The sequence below is a fragment of the Alexandromys fortis genome, unplaced genomic scaffold (assembly GCF_014885135.2).
Source record: "Alexandromys fortis isolate MF-2015 unplaced genomic scaffold, M_Fortis_MF-2015_v1.1 scaffold_9, whole genome shotgun sequence".
Taxonomy (NCBI): domain Eukaryota; kingdom Metazoa; phylum Chordata; class Mammalia; order Rodentia; family Cricetidae; genus Alexandromys; species Alexandromys fortis.
Genome location: NW_026067892.1, coordinates 10750483 through 10770209, shown reverse-complemented (window position 1 = coordinate 10770209; position 19727 = coordinate 10750483). Strand labels below are relative to the sequence as shown.

Below are 19727 nucleotides of genomic sequence, written 5' to 3'. Positions count from 1 at the left end.
TGGAGATATCAGTGCCATGGAGGATCATGAACAGCAGCTGTGGTGTTGGAATGAAGCCTGTAGGAATTTCAAAGACAGTGTGCTTCAGAGGGTGAAGCTGGAGAAGTGACCACAGCCCCTGGAAGGAGCTCAGGAGGTCCTGAGTGAATCCCAGGTGTTGGGCACAGAGTTATTTACACTTTTGGAGTTTGGTTTTGCTTTGTTCAGATTGTGACTGTGCCCTGGTTCTTCCCTTTTGGAAGTATTAAAATATCTAATTAATTTTTGGTTTGACAGGAGACTTTGAATTCTGAAAGATGTTTGATTTGAAAAGTGTTGGCTATTTTAAAGAGATGGAATTTTCAGGTGTTTGAATTTTTAGAAATTGGGAATTTAAAAATCTGGAATATTTAAAGTTTTTTTTTCAGTTTGGACTATTTTATATTGTGATATACCCCCTCTTTGAACATTCTGGGTTTTATTTAAGAAGTGATTTACTTCAATAATTTGATTTGTTACTACTTAAGAAGTAGATTTTTTTTCCAGCATTGGGTGTCAGTGAGGTGTAAGCATAGAGTTCCTGGTCCTCACTTCCCTCTAATGGAAAGCAATTCAGAGACTCAGCAGTAAACATCTTCTGTAAACTCAGCTCCAGAGGAAAAAAAGAAGTGAGAACGTATGTAAGCCCTGCTGGAGGCATCCCCATCTCCAACACTATTCTCTAATAACAGGGTAGACCAGGTGTTCCATCTATGAGCAGTAAACTATCAAAGAAGAGAAACATCTTTCTCATTGGTATTATTCATAACAAGTTTTTACATACTTTTTAATCTTCAAATGTATGCATATAAAATATTTGCATAGATATTAATGTTAAGAATTGGAAAGGGGGGTTGGGTGGTGGGGGCTGGGTGGTGGCGCACGCCTTTGATCCCAGCACTGGGGAGATAGAGGCAGACAGATCTCTGTGAGTTTGGGACCAGGCTGGTCTACAAAGAGAGTTCCAGGATGGCCAGGGCTACATAGAGAAACCCTGTCTCAAAAAAAAAAAAAAAAATACAAACAAACAAAAAAATAGGAAAGTAAAATTTGAAAATGCACAGAAACATTCTCAAACAGTCTATCTGTCTTCTGAAGCCCTACAATTGTTATTCAGGCTTGAAGATGAACTCTGGATGCCTATTAAAAACATGTCATAATACACTTGTATTAAGGAGAACTCCAGAACTGAAGTGGTCTCTGACTCTGGTTTTGGAATTCCTTTTTTAACTTCACCTTGGCTATTGTGTTGACACTGCTAAGCAAACTTCTATTTCAGAGTGTCCGCTGTGAGGGCAACGGGGTCAGTAGTATGCCCTAACCTAGGTCTTCCTCTGACCTCTTAACTGACCATAGTTTTACACCGTTCATATCTTTAAAGATCTCAAGGATCTTTGGCATGTCAGGCTTCTTTGGGAGGCTCTTAGCCAAAGTCTTTCCAGTACGAGTTTTTGCTCTCTACTCTCTTTAAGCATATAAAAAACAGACATACTTGGGTGGAGCATCAATGGTGGGGGGTGGGGTGGGAAGGAGGAGGTGGCATTGCAGTAACAGATGTGGAAGAATCTAAGTGTTCTAAAAATCTCTGTTGCTCTTGCAACAGAGGGTCACAATCTTGGCAAGCTGAGCTCTAAGGGCAGCAAGCTTGTTCTTGAATGGGAGATCTTCTGCAAGGCCTTCTCACTGGCCAGGGTCGTTTTTGGAGGAGGCTCATCTTGTAACAAGTTTGGGAAGAAAATAGGCCTGCTTGGGGGCTTCTCAAAGCAAGTAAGGCCATCCTCAAGGGGAGGCTTGAACCTGACCTCCTCCCTCACTCTATTGAACACACTCCCTCTTCTGTAGCTACCCACCCAACATCAGGAGAAGACGCTGCCACATCCTCTGTTGGGAGGGTGGGGCTCCATTCTGGTATACAGAAATTGACCTCTTGGACACTGAATCAGAGATAATTCAGCACCAATTTTCTTTGTGGTACTTTGAGATGAAGAGATGAACCCTGTGGTTTTCCAAAGTACCAACTGACTGCTGAAATACCATCCTCGTCAGGCATTTAGTCCAGCCCAGCATTTCGAGTCTTCTCAACCTACATGTCAAGTAGCCCAGGCATCCATAGCAGCACATGGTCCACAGAACACACTCTGCTGCCGTGGATGTTCCTGTTAGCATGAGAGCTTGGGGATGAACAAGAAAGGAAAGGTTGTGGCTTAATAATGATGGAATTCTGTGTCGTGTTCACAAGAGGTCAGTTGTACTGGAGAGTTTCATGTCATCTTGACACAAGCTAAGGTCATGGCAGAGAATGGAGCTTCAGTTGAGAAGATGCCTCATTTTCTTAATTAGTGATTGATGGGGAGGGCTCTGCCCATTTCAAGCCATGGAAAGCAAGCCAGCAAGCAGTACCCTCCATGGCCTCTGCAGCAGCTCCTATCTCCAGGTCCCAGCCCGGCTTGAGTTCCTGCCATGACTTCCTTCAGTGATGGATGGATTCAGGAATGGAAGCCAAATAAACCCTTTCCTCTCAAACTTGCTTTCATTCATGGTGTTTCCACATAGCAATAGTAACCCTAACTAGGACACAAGCATATGAGAAGAAATATAATTTGAAGTCGTATGATCTCTTCAACTCTTTAGGCTTATTATTTTTTATTATAATTTTTTTTCTGTCACTTAGGCTGTGAGCCAGAACTGAGCTGGATCATATATACCTCTGGCTCACAAGCTTAGGCATGTTATTTGGAATTAGATGCCTTCTTGGCATCCTCATCTCTACTGTTTCTTTGTTCCTCTTTCTGGTTTTTGGTATATGACATATTTCTGATCTTGGTTCTTCTGGTGTCAGATGTTAGCTCCTTTCTGTTATGATTCTAACTCTGACCCCATCAGTTTTGTCTTCCTATGCTGTCTGTGTTCTCTCATTCTGGGCAGATAGCCCTTATTCATCGGCAAAATTCAGCACAAACATGGTAGTAGCAAATGCACTAACTATAACCAGTATGCTGGGTTAGGACGCTGGAACGGTAACCCGGGGAGGAAGAGGGTTGGGAATCAGATGCTCACAGTGAGAGGCCAGCACAGCTACTAGGCAAAGCAGAACAGGCAGATCAAATCCAGGGTGTGCACAAGTCCCATGAGTCAGAGTCTCCACCAGGGGAAAAGTCAAGAAAGAGGATGCAGCTGAAGCTGGACTAGCATTAAGGTGAGAAGCTAATGGTGTGGTGGCTCAGGTCAAGTACACAATTACTAACTGGTCCCTTTGGGTGAGGTACCTATCTTGTTCTTTATTGCTGTCAGAGTGATGAGCAAGGCAGGATTGAGATGTCAAGTTTGGGAGCTACTTAATAAATGTTTGTAACCCTTTGTGATAATAGTCACCATGAGGAGTTACAGGAGACGATGGGAAGGCAGTGAGAGGCAGACTGCTGCCCCTGTCTGGTGCAAATGCTCTGGGCTGACATTTTAGGGTACATCGTATTCAGGGTACATTCCCTTCCATCTCAGGCCTACTTCCCCATTCCCATGACTGCCAGGGGCATCATCTCATCCTGCATGCCACAATCCCTGCCAGCTGCATTGCACTGATGTCACTTGCTCTGTCTGCTGCTTAGTGATTCTCTTATTTATTGCACGTTCCCTTCCTAATGCATCATCTGAGTGGCCGCTCTAGCCCTGTCCCTTCCAATCAGCCTCAAATCTTGGTCTTCGCTCACGACCTTGTCTTTGATTTTCCTAAGAAGACTGAGGGCATTGAATGGGAACTCCTTCACTCCTCATACCTGGCCCAACCACCATCTCTGCTGCCTCTTAATGGCTCCTGAACTTTTAACTGATGTCTTTTTTCCCCCCTCTTGACTCAGATAAAAGGAAGCCTTCTTCCTTTTGAGTGCTGGCCTGCTTTTCTGTACTGTAATTCACTTCTTTCTCTGCTCAAACTCCTTCAGGTGACTCTGCCTCTGACATTCTCTCCTTTCATAGTAAGGATGGTGAGATGGAAGACTTAGCTCAAAAGAACCTGGTGCGTGTGCGTGTGTGCGTGTGTGTGTGTGTGTGTGTGTGTGTGGGGAGCGCTTGTGTGGTTCTCACTGTCTGGCGCCTGCAGAGAGCCCTCATGTGTGCATATAGGCAGGTGTACATGTGTGTATAGGAGCAAGTGCATGTGTATGCAGGTGCGTATTTGTGTGCATGTATTTATAGGACAGAGGTCAAGCTTTGGTATGATCTCTCAGGTCACTCACCTTGTGTTTTGAGACAGGGTTTCTCAATGACACCTGGGCCTTGTTGGCTAGGCTTTCTCTTTCCAGTGCTGGGATAACAATCTTGTACCACAATGTCTGGATTTTAATATTGGTTCCAGAAAAACCACACTCTGATCCTCATGTTCGCATGGTAAGCACTTTACTAAGTCATCCCCTCCCCTAAAAGAGTGTTTTATCTATATCCTGGGTCTCAGGCTTCTTTACCTTTTTTGTTTTATTCAAAAAAGGGTTTCTCTGTATCCCTGACTGTCCTGGAACTCGCTTCTGTTGATCAGACTGACCCAGAACTCAAAGATTCATCTGCCTCTGCCTCCTGAGGGCTGGGATTAAAGGTGTGTGCCACTGCCGTCCTTTGTCTTTTAAAGTATGATTTCCTGCCTACAAGACCTGCTGGAGTAATGGTGGCTCAGAAGTTGTAGGAGTGGCCAATCAATGACTGGTCCAATGTGAGGAAAACCCAGAGATCCAGGATAGCGCCAAACACATCTGGCTGCCCCCCCAAGAAAAAAATACTCCATAAAATGACTCCTAATAATTCTGCTGTACTCAATAGGTTGGTGCCTAGCCCGGCTGTCATCAGAGGGGTGCCATCCAGCCACTGATGGGAGCAGATGCAGAGAACCACAGCCAAATACTAGGTGGAAGCAGCGAACCCCATAGCTGGTGTGTGTGTGTGTGTGTGTGTGTGTGTGTGTGTGTGTGTGTGGACTGTAGGCATCAGAAGGGTAGAGGACACCACGAGACCGAGACCACAACCCACAAACTCAACAAAGGACTCAGAGCAGTTCCCAGGGACTGAAGTGACAAACACGGACCCTGTATGGGTCTGAGCTAGGTTCTCTGCATAAGCCTTATGGTTGTGCAGTTAGGTGTTCTTGTGGGACTCCCAACAGCGGGAGTAAGGGTGTATCTGACTCTTTTGCCTGCAGTTGGGGTACTTTTTCTCCTACTGGGTTGCTTTGTTCACCTTGATATGAGGGTATATGCATAGTCTTATTGTAACTTGTTAGGCCGTGTTCAGTGGATATTCCTGGGAGGCCTGCTCTTTTATTCGAAGGGAAACAGAAGAGGAGTATATCTTGGCAAGAGGGGAGGTGGAGGAAGGAACTGGGAGGAGTGGAGGAGGGAAATTGCAGTCAGGATGTAATGTATGAAAGAATAATAGAAAGAAATCTTGATTATCTTCTTTCAAAGAACATGGTCATGAAGAAACACCTCATTTTTACCTAGGGACTTGTCTATAACTTAGGACAGGTTATGTAATATTTGTATATCTTACTTGCTCCTATCTTCCCAGAATTCTTCTTTTTCTTCCTCTGAGATAATTATTATTGGTTGAAGTACATTCAACTCCCAGGCTTCCTGACAGATACCTCCAGGTGACTGTGAGGTCTCCCAGGTTCCTGCAGGTGCTCAGGCCATCTGTGGTCAAATCTTGGTTTTACTAAGCATCCCTTGAATGCAGCTGGTAAACCTGCACCCTAGCTTCCTTGCCTGTCGATAATAGAGCAGTAATAGTACCTCTGTGGAGAGCTAGCAATTGTGGCTCATAGGCGCTACAGCTGGGCAGACTGCTGGTTGCTTCTCTCCTTTGGAAGCTTGCATGGTCCTCAGGGAGGGGGCAAAGACTAGGCCCTGTGTCTGAAATGCATGATGTCTTTAGCAACAGGAATTTACCTTATTCCTTTGTAGTGGGGCAAACAAGAAAAATTGCAAAAGTCTATAATGTCTTGGGATCCCTTGGACCACCTTGACCAGCTCAAAAGGGGGCTTCTCATGCCTGGTGTTGGGGTTTTTGTGAGATGGTCTATGGCTCTTTTGTAAGCATTGTCAGCTTAGATGGGAAAATTTTATTTGAACTATTTATGAATATCTATACACCGACTTACATGTATTAGAGATATTTTAGGGGAGATAGTTAATAGTATTATTCCTTATGCCTTTTCCCAGACATTTTACTATTGTTTCATCCTTGGGCAAATGAAGTCCTTTTAATATGCATTTCTTGTGTGGTACTGTCTAGTTTTCCTCTCAGTGTTTCTGAGTTGGGTTTCTAATTTAAGGCTTTCATCCATTTGGAATTAGTTTTTGTGCAAAGGGACAGATTACAAGTCTTACAAGTCTAATTTCATTCTTCTGCAAATGGACATCTGGTTTTCTCAGAGTTACCTGTTGAAGATTATTTCTTTTCTACAGCATATGTTTTTGGCATCTTTGTCCAATATTAAACGGCTGACGTTACATGTACTCAAGTTTGGATCTTTGATTTTGTTTAATTGGTCTACATGTCTGTTTTTTGTGGCAGTGCCATATTGTTTTTAATACTGTGGCTCTGAAACATATCTTGAGACCTGGAATGGTAATGCCTCCAGCACTGCCTTTTTGTTCAGGGTTGTTTTGGTTCTCAGGGTTCTCTTATGGTTCCATATGAATTCTGGAATTGTCTTTTCTTATTTCTGTGAATAATGAGATGTGAATTTTGATTGGGATGGTATTGAATCTGCAAGTATCTTTTGGTAAAATGATAATTTCCACAGTAATTAATTCTTCCAATCAGTGAGAATGAGACTTTATTTTCCCATTTTTCTGGTGTCTGTCTCTTTCTTAAGAGTATTAATATTTTCACTATAAAGATTCCTCACCCTCCTTGGCTAGGTTTGTTTCTAGACATTTTATTTCTTTGAAACTACTGTGAATGGGTGTGAGGATAGCACTTTTAAAAGAGTGGCCAAAGCTCAAATAAATATTTGCCGTCAGCTTTTAGACAATTTTCCACCTTATTCCATTCGCTGTGTTGATAGTTGTTAGAAATGTCTGTACAATCAACCTGCTAATAATGTGTTTCTCACAGGATGGGCTGCCAAGTGTGGAGTTAGTAAATCAGAGGGAGCCAAGTTAAAGGTAATAATTAGGTTTCTATTCACATGTTACAGCAGTGCAAGCAAGAGGCAAAAAGAGAGGCGGTAGTAGTATTCCGTTCATCTAAGGGCTGGCATGGTTGAGTCTTGATGAACACTTCCAAAGAGACCTTTATCAGTTGTTCTTAACCAGGGTTGATACCCCTGTAAGAGCATCAAATGACCCTTTCGTAGGGGTCCCTAAGACCATTGGAAAACACAGATGTTTGCATTGTGATTCATAACAGTAGCAAAATTACAGTTATAAAGTAACAACAAAAATGATTTTGTGGTTGGAGGGTCACTACAACATGAGAAACTGTATTAAAGGGTCACAGCATTAGGAAGGTTGGGAACCTCTAGCCTATATGAAAGGCTCTGGTGGTGGTCTCATCTCTATACCTTTCATTAGAGAGATTTGGTAAAGCTATATACAAAATAAATAATTACATACATAATATCACACACATAATGCATACACAATATGTAGTTCACGTCACATATATTTACATATTTATGTATAGACACATATGTACAGTTACATATTACATACATAAATACATACTTTACACACTCATACATACATACATATTTGAGTATTTTGACACTGTGAATTATTTACCACTAGCAAACTCATCTGCAAATTTCTGACCCCAGTGATCCTTTATTGGTACTGAGATTATTCTGGAGAAATGTCCTTAACAAAGTTCAACTACTAGGTTGGCAATGAACTGTAGTCACAGTAGTCAGTTGTGGTTTGCACATCAAGTCTTGTTACTCCATGCTCATATATTCAATCTCCGTCTTGGAAAGATCCCTACTCTCCATGTTCATCCAGCACTATTCACAACAGCCAAGATCTGGGAACTAGAAATATATGGAGAATGACGAGATGAAGAAGATGTCGTGGTCAGAGAGAGTGGAACGGCATTCAAGATGAAGAGCTGGGAGCTCTGCCATGTGCTGTGCCGCAGATGAAGCGGACGGCACTGTGCTATGCGAAGTAATTCACGGAAAGACAAGCACGCACGCTGTGATCTCACCACTAGAATCTAAAGCACTCACACGCTTGTGCTTTTCTGAACGCTGGGCATCAGAGAAGAAAAGGAATGGGAAAGAGCTGGTAGCACAGAAAGCAATGCTTTCACTGCGGTGTTCTTTTCTCCTCTCCTCTGACCTCATAAGGATTACTGGCCTTAGAAATGCTGTAGATGGGAGGAGGAGGGTGGACAGGAAGTGAGGGGTGGAACGGGGAGACAGGAGGGAGGCCTGGAGGGATAGTTCAGTGCATAAGAGCTCTTGCTGCACACATGTGAGATTAAGCCCTGATTTATTATGGAATCAAACTTCCATGCATTGGTACTACTTTGTAAGTTTAAAAATAGCACTTGGACATACAAAGAACATAGGCACACATCTATTTTTTGAAAACCTCCTTTTTCCAAAAATGGTGGGAGGACCTTAGATTGAAATACCGCTTTAAATTCTTCAATTCTTAAATATTTTCCCTGAAGACTTTGAGGTGATGCACATTTGAAAAAATATCTTTATAACTCCTGAAAGATGTGTGAGATGCTTTTGGTTGGCATAGCTGTGTTCTATAATATAAGGAACTTCTTTATAAACCAGTTGGAAGTGGCCAGGGTTTTAGAACAGGAAAGTAATCTGTGAATATCAGATGGTGAATATATTCTTCCTCAGGATTAAGAATCCTGCTTTACTGAAAACAAAGCATTCATTTTTTTTTAAACAAACATCATAGGCTTCCTATGTTTTGTTTAAACAATCAAGATTCTCCTAGAAGCTGATTGCTTCTCCCTGAGAGAAAATAAAATCAGGCAAAGTTGAGAATATGATGCAAATAAAAAGTCTTTGGTATGTTAAATTCACAATTGGCCAACATGCCAAGTCTAGATAAGCTCAGGGCACAGCTGTGGCTGGTCATCTTTATTGACCTTAGAGCATCTAAGGCTTAGGAAACTTCACTGAGGAAGGAGGGGAAAGAACTTAAACCAGAGAGGATGGGGAGGAAAGCTGTGAAATGCTGACTTTTGGACATGACATAGGTGTCTCACGTATGAACTCAGGGTAGTTGTGGTTAACTGAACAAGGCCCGTGTAAGATGAAGCCAGTCTAAATTCCAACATGGAATGAGACAGGGATCCATAGTCTCTACTCTAAAGAAGGGGTATTAGCAGAGGGAGGGAGAGCATTTTCCTTTGAAGGCCGGACTGCTGATAAATGGCCCCAAGGATGGCCCCACACAGACCTCATGTGCATACAGGCAGCGTTAACTAGACAAGGGTTATTAACAACACAAAGGGAGAAAACGATGACATGAACCCAGGAGGGGAGGTAGGGTATGAGTACCAAGGGAGTTGGGGTAGGTACGATCAATACAACTTGTATAAATGAATGGAACTTTCAACGAATAAAAATTACTTTGTCTTTATAAAAAACCAGTGAGATTTGAGCATGTCTTGGCACGCAGTTTCATGACGAGCAATCACTAAGCATACAATAGACACAAATGAGGTAGTTTAGGATGTAGTGTGAATTTACCATGCACATGAGTCATATGCTATGGACACGATGAATCTACACACAGAGAGGGAGCACTCCAAAAGGTAAATATATTGAATACGGGATTCAGCTTTGCATTGCCAAATAGTTGCCCTAAGTATACCCAGATTTTTGTCTCTCTTGGATGTGCAGCAGCCCCACTGAGGATGACTGGTCAGAAAATCACAATGATGCTTCTTTAGCTCCATACCCAGCAACTATAGCCTGTACTTCACATTGTTAGTCCTTTAATCTCCTGCTCCTCCAGGAAATCGCTTCGCACACTCTCTTCTCGAGTCTTTCGTGCTTCCTTGTCCACCCTCACACACAATAAAGCATTCCCCTGTGTAATTTTATCAGAGATCAACCATGATGATATCAAATAAGCTAAAACAATCTGGAAGAACTACCGGAAGAACTCAGTGTCCTGTTCCTCAGAACCACCAGAGTTATCTTTTTTCCCCTAGGTTCTGAATTGGTTTTCATCCCCTGGCCCTTTTAATCAGAAGCTCAAAGATGGGCCACAAAGGACACAGAGCTCCCTGACAGCTGTGCCAACACCTGTGGACAGCGGGGGTCGCAGTGACCGCAGTGGAACAGCAGGGCATCACTGTGCGTGAGATACCCAGCCTGTTTTGCCTTTGTGTTTAGATTTATGGGACAATGACTCTAGAAACCAGGGTTGGTTTGAGAACGCTCTCGGTGGCCACATTAAAAGTTAAAAAAAAAATCTCGCCTTTTCCTTTCTGCGCATTTGCATAATTGGCTTCCACACAGCTTTTCCAGACACAAGAATTTTTTTTAATTTGAAGACAGATATGTTCTGAACGATGGTGTTCTTTTAATCATCATCAGACTAGAAAGGGCGCCTCATTAAGTCCTCTAACTTCTTCTAATCAATGTCCCTGAAAGCATTTTTTGAATAAATGAATTTTATATTTTTTCTGTGTGCTAAAAATTAGCTCTCCCTTCTGTTTATAAAAAAGGAATAAGGTTTTGAGATTTTTTTCCATTTTGCATTAAGTATCTAGCAGCTAAGAAATCATTGTTGTAGGTAACCTATCATCATTGGGTTATAGACGGCTTATGTTTCATGTATTGTATAGTTAACAGACATCTTTGCATGATTTCCTAGAACACACTGGAAGAGCTTGCACAGTTCAGTGCAGTGCTTGATACAACAAATTGTGCAGTTATTAAAATTATTTTAGGAGATCAAAATACTAGGTAAATATGTATAATATGTGAAGAAATGATAATTAAGTACCGTTGGAATATGTAACAACTGCAGCTTAAGCTGTCATTGATAACAGACACCGGCTCCCTCTTCAGAAGACCTGCTTTTGATAGGATCTATCAGAGTTCATCACACTCGAACATACCCACTCTCACCCTAAAAATAACCCCTTCCCCAAATTGGAGACAATGCTGTTCTTCCAAATAAACATCTCTGAAATGACAATTAAAAATAAATCATGATATAGTATGGAGTACTATACAGCAGTGAGAAGGGACCACTGCAGGCAAAAACAAGCTCTGGATTTTATATGTGATGTTGCCTGAAGGAAGGCAGACATAAAAAGAACATGCCATACATCTGTTTGTGTTAATTTAAGTACTAAGAAACAGTGTCCAATAATTCAAGAAGTCATTTATGGCTTGTGTTGTAAGGAAGTTCCAGACTTTCTGGAATGTTCTCTCATCTGATGAAATACTGGCTGTGCACTACTCTGCACAGATGTTTGGTTTATAAAAGCTGAGCAGGTGATGCAGTTGTGAGCTGGGCCCTTTCAATTCGTGTGTTGTACTTTTGTATATAGTTAAAACACATAGATATCACTGAAGAGTTTGTTATGGGTAGAGACCATTGGAAGGTCTCCGTACTGGGTAGCAATTCTTCCTTGCTCACTGTGTGACCTTCAGTGTGTGCATGGCCACAGTTCCATTTTCTTTGCCAGGCCTCTTCTTGTTGTTCAGACTTTGCATGTTATTTAAACTTTTGGAAGAATAAATTATGGTTAATGTGTCCATTTACATGCTCTCTACAATTAACTGGAGTTAATAGTAAAAATCCAAGTCCCATGTGTAGACGAGCTGTCTATCACCATCAGAGCAGTAACCGGAAGCAGCATTGGTGAGTGTGGCATGAGTGAGGCAGGGGAATGGTAGCGTTGAGCTTTTCTATGAAGAATGTGGATGCTCAATGATTTCTTTTGTTTGCATTCAGTCTTTGTCTCCAGGGCCAGCATCAGCATCTACCAGAGCCCCTGAGCATCAGATAAAAGCAACACTTGCTCTTGATTATGGGCATTTCTTGCTTCCCGTTCTCAGGCTGACCATTTTCCTTCTGGACTTAAACACCTTTCCCCCAATGCTGTTATAAGGCCATGCAGATGTGCAGATTCAAGTCATCTGCAGATGTGCCTTCATCCTGCTTGCCTGAGAGGTAACAGGCCGCCTTGTGTGATGTTTGGAGAGTTTCAGCCCTTTGTTTAGTTACAATCTATTGATCGTCTTTTCATGTAGATAATGAATAGTATTCTCTGGCTTCAGGGGTGTCAGAGGCCTCTCTGATCCCATTATTCAGGGCCACCTTGAGTCCTCAGGAATCTCTGTTATTTCTGAGGCATTGTTAGCCACATTTTTTTATTTTTTTGCAACACAGATTCATACAAATGAAAAATATTAAAACATCATGGATTCTCCTTTCCCACTATATTAATATGAACCACCTCATCTAGATGAGAATATGATATCTTTTGCAGAAATATTTGCAAGGGAAGGAATTCAGTTATTTATAATGCCTTTTTACTTTATGCCTGGTTTTGAAATGAAATGAAAAATAAAATGAAATTTATGCCCAGGCCATGCTGAAGCAAGAACGGGCAGTTCTTACATGGTGGTTCTGTTGAACTTCTCCGTGTATTAGGTTTCATGGTCTAAGCTGATGAGGACAACTGACCAGGTCTCTTCCTCAAGAGGGCACCAGAGCTCATTACAGATGGTTGTGAGCTACCATGTGGCTGCTGAGAATTGAACTCAGGAACTTTGGAAGAGCAGGCAGTGCGCTTGACTGCTGAGCCATCTCTCCGCAGAGGAGTGAAAAACCAATTGTACCCATTGTGGCCACAGCAACACAGTCAATGATTTAAAGGTGAGCAACTTGAGAGTTTCCACTTTTTTTGGCTAAGCCCTTGATGATTGGAGAACCCACAGGTGAATTACTTTCTATCATCCATTCTCTTCTCACCAGATTTTAATGTGAGTTAAGACTCAGAAGGTCACAGAAGGAGATGGGGTCAACCTCAAACCCCTGCCCTGAGGTGTTGCTGTTTTCTAAATATTTATCAGAAGAGATTCTTCACTGCAGCTCTCCTGTGGACATGCATTCAGGCTGTTGAGCATTCCCAGAAGGAGATATAACCTTGCTTATAGAACTAACGATACCCAGACACAATCAGACTCAGCAGATGGCAAAGGTCACCCTCATGCTCACTGACCCTGCCTCATTTTTACAAGATAAAACCAGAGCACTACTTAAAGACTTGTTGGAGGCAAAGCGAGAGGAGCAGCAAACACGGGCTGTCCACAGCAGAGCGAGCAGGCGTGGTAGACAAGGACGTGAAATATTTGTCTTTCACAGTGTTTTCTTTGGAGTATGAGACACTTAAGGTTCCCCTGGACGGTCATGACAGTACATAACAGTTAGCAAAGGGATTTGATCTTACACATTTGGTTACTGGGATATGGACCCATATTTAAAACGTGTATAAAACAATAAGCTGACTTCCTGTTAGCTTGGTCGCTCAGGTTTGTGGTTATGACTAACTATAAATATTGATGTTTGGGGTCATTGTACCATGAACAGATTTTCAAAGTGTTGTTTGAAAAATGTTTTATGTTTCTGTGAATGCTGGATTGCTAACTCCAGATGCTTTGGAAATCAATGAAGATTCACTCACCCATTCATTCATTCATTCATTCATTCATTCAGTGTTATTCTAAGTGACTTGGTGCATGCCACTGCAGGCAACATACATGTCTTAGACACCATAGATGTGCTTTAGACATTTATCACTTCCTAAGTGATGTAAAGTAAGTTTAGAAATATAAGATAAACTCTAAATGAAATTCTTGCTGGAACTGGTGCCTCAGTGCCCTGCGCTGAAAGTCAGTCCTTGCTTTCAGGGAAAGAAGGAGATGTTGAATTGAGTCTTGAAGGGCTAATAATATGAGGCTTCCAGTAGTATAGCCAGTGGTGCTAAGGAGCACTCTGGGAGAGCAGAGCCAAGTGCACGAAGCCGCGGTATTGACACGATATGGCCACTAGAGGGAACCTGAAGGTAGTGAGACTCAGGACAGAATGAAGTGAGGTGGGAGAGAGAGTTGTGGTTATCTCTTCTACCCGTCCCTCCCTTTTCCAACTGGAAGATCTCAGAGTAAAATATCTTTAGTCAGGACCATGCAGCCAGGTTGTCTGGGTGTGAGACATCACAGACCACCATGATTGACCTGTGGGTTTTTCCTGTGATGTAAGAGCAGCTGCTGAGTGGAGAGGCAGAACAGGAATCCTAGACAGAGATAGTCCTCATTATTGACATGCAGGAGGCAAACATTTCCTAGTTTTGTAAGTAGATGGTGACCTTACCTTGTGTCAGGAGGTATGGCTTCTTAACACAGTTGGCCTAAAGGAGACAAAGGATTCAGAGCAACCACAGAGGAGTGTATCCTGTTTTTTTGAGTTTCTGTCATGCAATCCATTTCCCTCTACAACAGCTGCCTGCTCAGAAATGGACATCTGGTTCCATGATTCAATAACAAGTCTTTCCCGAGATTGGAATTAGATAGATTGCAATGAAATCGTTGGGTAAGGGCTAGTGCTAGAATGCCGGCAACTAAAAGCTGGCTGTCCTAAGAGGTGAAGGAGGACCCAGACTGGCTAAGTTGATGACAACGTGCCTGCTTTACAAGCACAAGGACTGACGTTCAACAACTAGAACCTTTGTAAGAAAGCTAGACTTTGGGTCCAGGCTTGGAATCTACAGGTAACTCCCTGGCCACTGCTAGTCAGGCAGCATAATCTACTCAGTGAGCTCCAGACCAGTGTAGGGGGTAGAGAGAGAGAGAGAGAGAAGAGCCTGAGGAATGGCACACAAGGCTTCCCTCTGGCCTTATCAAGCCCATGTATACACATCTACCAGTGTTACCCCCCCCCACATACATACACATACAAAGAGACAGACAGAATAATGTTAACAAAGCAAAGAAAGAAAAGAGGAAAGGAGTGAGAAGAAAGATAGAGGTAGAACCTCAAGGGTACCCATCACCAGCTGTTACCTGTTTTGCCCAGTGGTGGCTCACCCTGCCATCTGACGTCAGCAGGCTCATGGGCCTCTGGTGTGTGCCGCTTGAGCCCAGCATCTTTGTGATGATGTGAATCCCAAATTATGAACAACCCCTGTGCATCACCCTAGACCACATTTCTCTACCGTGCTTCTCTTTTTGAACACAATGAAAATTCAATTCCCAAAGCTGAGACATACTTTACTTATTTATTTTAATTTGGAAGGAAATGCTTACTTTCTCCTTCTCACTGAGCTCTGCTGAGTCAGGATTTCTTCATTCAGTGACTGCAAGTCAATAGACACTGTCTGAAGCCTCCCGGGCTCTGTCGTGCAGTGGATGGAGGGTAGCAATACCTCTGGAGCCGAGCTCTGTCGTGCAGTGGATGGAGGATAGCAATACCTCTGGAGCCGAGCATGGCACCAACAAGGTCTCCACAGCTTGCCTGCTGAGAGCCTTCACTGGCTGCCAAGTCCACTTCTAAGTGAACGACCAACTTGGAAGCCTGGATGGAGCAGTTATCCTCAGTAGTTTTCTGTGTTCCTTTCTGTCAGCCCATTATCCTCAGAAGGGGCAATAGATCCTGACAGGTGTGCTGAGGCGAGCAGACTCCGCCAGCAGGAAAAGAGAGCTGCCAGCACCATGCCGGGGCAGGTGCCAGGGAAACAACTTGCCCTCTGATAGGAACTTCCTCGGGATAATGAAACCTCCCGAATCTCTCTGACTCGGAAGGAATTATGCATTGCATATGGCTAGTGTAAGAGTAAACGTGGCAGAAGGTGTGTGTTTCCCCTTAGCAGCTCCATTCTTTTTATACATGCATCAGTATACCATCACATAAGTATGTTATCTGTGGATATTATATTTATACATTGTAAGCGTGGACTTAGGCTTTCTTTGCCATACAAATCATCTGGTTGAGTATCAATGTATTTTGTTCAGCAAGAATTATTTGAATTATTCTTCAAGGCAAGCTTAAATACATTCTAGGAAATGCATAGATAAATAAATAAACAAACGGGAAAGAAGTTGATTTGGTGAAGAAATTTAACTTGTTCAGTGACTGGATTCTTCTTATTGGTGCTAAGATTTAGAGAGATCAGGAAGCAATGTAATCCAGCCAATCATACGCGAGGAAGAAAGACCTTCTAAGGGAGAGTCTGGCTGGGGAGCAGGGAGGATGCCTGGCCAACATCCAACCAGCTCAGCAGCTCTGTCCGGCTTCAGATATGGCATGCCATGGGTTAATACTCCATAGCCTTTTTTTTTTTTTCTGAAGGAAAGAATCACCTTCAAGCCTCATTATCTTCATTACACCCTTGTCAATACCTACAGATCAAGGGCTTCCTACATGCAACTTTCATCCAAAAAAAAAAAAATAAATAAAAGGCGCTTCTGTAGATTCCTGGAGCCCAGTGGGTCCCCTATGGAGCTGTGAATGATCTGTGTGGATGCTTCCCTCCGTGTCACTTCCCCCAGCACTGACCTCTCCTGCTTCAGTCCAGTCCCCGAGAGTCAGACCTTTCATGTGTAGCCAACCTGCAGCTCACTGGCTGCGCGCAGCTATAAAAACTGACTTAGAGCATTGCAAGAGTGTTTTGTAATTATTATTATTATTATTATTATTATTATTATTATTATTATTAATCTTATAGCTCAATAGTGTGGTCCTTGAGAGTGAGCTTTGTAGATGATGTTGCCTTTGTTGCAATGTCAAAAGCGTGGACATGCCTACTGGATCCTGTGCACACAAGCTTTCTTTTTTCTTTCAGTTCCTTCTGACGGGCTGGCTCTCTACCCTCTGCCTCATGGTGGAAGCACCAGGAAGGAGGGATTAGACTTGCTATACTGAGTTCAATATTTACCCCCAATTAGACTGATGGGGAAGCCTGGTTAACCAATTATCTTTAAGAGGTGGGACCAAGTTAGGGTGTGGCTTTCTGGGACCTGGAGATAAAACAGGGGCATGGCCCAGGTGCTCTCTCTCTGTGGTTCCCTTGCTGCACAGCTGAGCGTGGACTTCTCGTTTTGGTTTTGTGAGTTTTCCCCTTATAATAAATAAAAGTATAATTGTTTATCTTTTAGATAGCCTGGTTATTTCCCGAATTGAGTTAACTTCTACATTAGACTGCTCTTTACTCGGCTGTGTTTCGTTCTCTTTGTAAAGCGAGAGTAAAACTCCATTGAGCAATTGCTTAAGAAGTCCATGAAAGGTAGACACCCCCGTGAAGTTCTACATGTAGGAAAACATTTAAGAAAACAGGCTTGCTTATATGAGGCTGCTGATTTTTGACATGCAGGGTATCTCCTGTTATTTCATAATTAAAAACCCACAGCTTGGTTGTACACTGGCTAATGAGCAAACACGCTTGAAATGTATGTGCAAAATTCAGCCCCTGGTTCACAGCCATTCAAATAATTACTCTATGCTTTTTGGAATACCCAAGATTAATCTTATAGAATAGACTTGCTAACATGAGATTAAAAAAAATCCTACAAAAGCGTTTGAACACACCCCACCCAGTAACAGTTACAAGTATACGATGAAGTGGAAGAAGGTTTTAGGGGAACATTGCAGCCCCTCAGTTTTTGTTGTTGAACAAAAGAAATATCTGCCTTTCATGCCCAGGACAGCATAGTCGCTTGCTGAATACCAAAAAAACTGTAATAATAAAATGCCACTACTACTACTACTAATAATAATACTAAACTAAGACTGTATGTCTTGTGGCAGAAAGGGAATATGAGTTTGTCAGAATAATGGAATTCTAAAAAGATAAATCTGGGTCGATTTAAAGTCACTTAGTCCTTCCAAAGCTCTGGCTGGGGTCTAATCTAACCCTGACTGGATCTGCTGCAGATCCAGGGCTGTGACTCTTGAGAAAGTGATTTAAGAGCCGATGGGCGGCTTAGATGGGCTTCGGGATTTATTATCCAAAGAGAGGTCTGCGACTAATGGGAGAGATGGGCATTGCATCCATCCATCACCTCCCTTCACCCCAGGAATTAGAATCATAAATGTGGATGTCGCAGTGGCTCAGAAAGAACATGGCGTCCTCAGCTTGGTTGGCCTGAGCTCAGATCTCACTAATAACCACACAGCAGTGGTTCTAAGTAGATCTTTTGAGTTTAAGTTTCTGTCGCTTGTCTAACAGTCTAGTTACTGATACGGGTTGAACTGCGCCTCGCTTTAATGCATCCTTAGGTTTAATGAATCCCTACCACCTCATGTTAAACTTCTCAGGGTCTTCTCAGGCTGGGACAGATCTGTCCCTCCTAGCCCTTGTCACAAACCAATGTAGCCAACCCTCAGACTGCCCGTCATCTGTAGACTATGCATCAACACCCTGCCCGTCAGTTGCACTACCTAGTCTCGTGGCTCTCTAGCGGCAACTCTGGGCAGCAAGCTGGCCTTAGAAATATGACCTGGGTTCTTTTAAACCTCAGTTGTCTCCACGCCTGCCATCTCTGCTTCAGTGTTTTTCTTTGTGAAATGATTGCCACCATCATCCTGACCTCAGGTTTGATGCAGGGACCGAGCTGAGGTGTGGAAAGCTTATCGAAGTCTGTCTGGAGTTGCTCACGCTTAGTGATAGCAACTGTCCACTTGCAGAGGAAGCCAGATGGTGTGTAGAGAGCACACAGCAGCGCCTGGCATGGGGTAAATGCCAAATGCTTGTTTACTATTAATTTCATCAAGCTAATCATCGTAGGTGGTTTGATATTAAAGACTAAAAAAAAAGTCTCATTTAAAATAAAGTTTTGGAAAGTCATTATTTATAAAAGACAATGATGGGACAAGCCATCTGACAGTGTTGACAATGTCGTACTGCCTGGAAACGTTAAGAAAAGTACTCAACATAATGTTTCCTTGTCTTTGAGCTCATTCATGCTCATACTTTTGTTCTTATGTATTTCTTTAAACAAGCACACCATGGTTTTATATTCCATCAGAACCTTCCAGATGGACTATTGCACTTTAAAAATGTCTTCGATATTGTAACATATGGAAGGTACGGGTTGTCTTTGCCTGATTATTTTTGATTTTTCATCTTTTTTTCATTCTGTCTTCCCGAAAGTAATATGAAAATTGAAAATATCCTTGCCTACTCTTACAGGATGTCTGGTGAAATTAAAATATCGAGACTTTCATGATTCTTTAAAATGATAGTCTCTTTAATCAAGACAAAATAATTCTCAGTGACTTCAGCTATCAAAAGAGAACTGACATTTAAGCTGTTTCAAAAGCGACAGAAGAATATGGCTTTCGGTAGTTAAAAGAAGTTCTTTCAAAAAATGTCTCAGTTTTCTTAGTTAAAGGATCGTGTATCTGGAGAGATGGCTCAGTGGTTAAGAGCACTTGTCTTATCTTGCAGAGGATCTGGCTGGGTTCCATTCCCAGCAGCAATAACAGGCTGCCCACAGGGGCCTCTACTCCAGTTCCAGGGAATCTGACACCCTCTTCTGGCCTTCATGTATTTACATCTGTACACTCAGGCATACACAAATACATATAATAAAAAAAAATCAGAACTCTCTTCTAATGAAAATTTTAATCTAAGACGTCATAGCTCAAAATTCTAGGAAGGAGACTGCAGAATAGTCAGTGGGTTCTCAAGAGGACTACGGATACCACTCTCAAACACAAGTAAGA

At 42.4% G+C, this 19727-nt stretch overlaps 1 pseudogene; it reads right to left on the bottom strand.

Moving 5' to 3' along the window:
- Window positions 1–1099: 1099 nt before the first annotated feature.
- On the bottom strand, window positions 1100–2085 carry LOC126500223 (mitochondrial fission regulator 1-like; annotated as a pseudogene).
- Window positions 2086–19727: the final 17642 nt, after the last annotated feature.